Here is a 419-nt window from a genome sequence, read left to right on the forward strand (position 1 = left end):
GGGGGCGGGGAGGGCGTGTGTGTCTCTCCCACACTGGGCGAGGCTGCCTGGACCCCTTCCCAGACTCCCCCCTCCCCACCCCGAGCCAACACGCTTTCTCTACAAAAAGGTCCATGACAGTGTGTCATCCCGCGATCGAAACCCAACTTCCCACTGCGTAGGGAAATCCCTGCCCTCCCTACAAAGTGCACCGTGAACCTGGAGGAGGTTCTAACCCTGGGAGAAGCGGGTGGTGAATTGGAGCGGGTTGACAGCCTGCGCAAGTGGAGGGACATTTAAACCTTAAAGAGCACTTGGCCAAAGGGACTGTCCGGAGCGCGTAAGAGCAATAAAGAACTGGAAGAGAGCCCGGATCCAGCTTCTGTTCTGTTCTCTTGAAGTTCATCTTTTCTCCTTCAATTCGATTTCTATATTTTGCA

Source organism: Carlito syrichta, unplaced genomic scaffold (genome assembly GCF_000164805.1).
Source record: "Carlito syrichta isolate Samal-C Ts95f unplaced genomic scaffold, Tarsius_syrichta-2.0.1 Scaffold305653, whole genome shotgun sequence".
Taxonomy (NCBI): domain Eukaryota; kingdom Metazoa; phylum Chordata; class Mammalia; order Primates; family Tarsiidae; genus Carlito; species Carlito syrichta.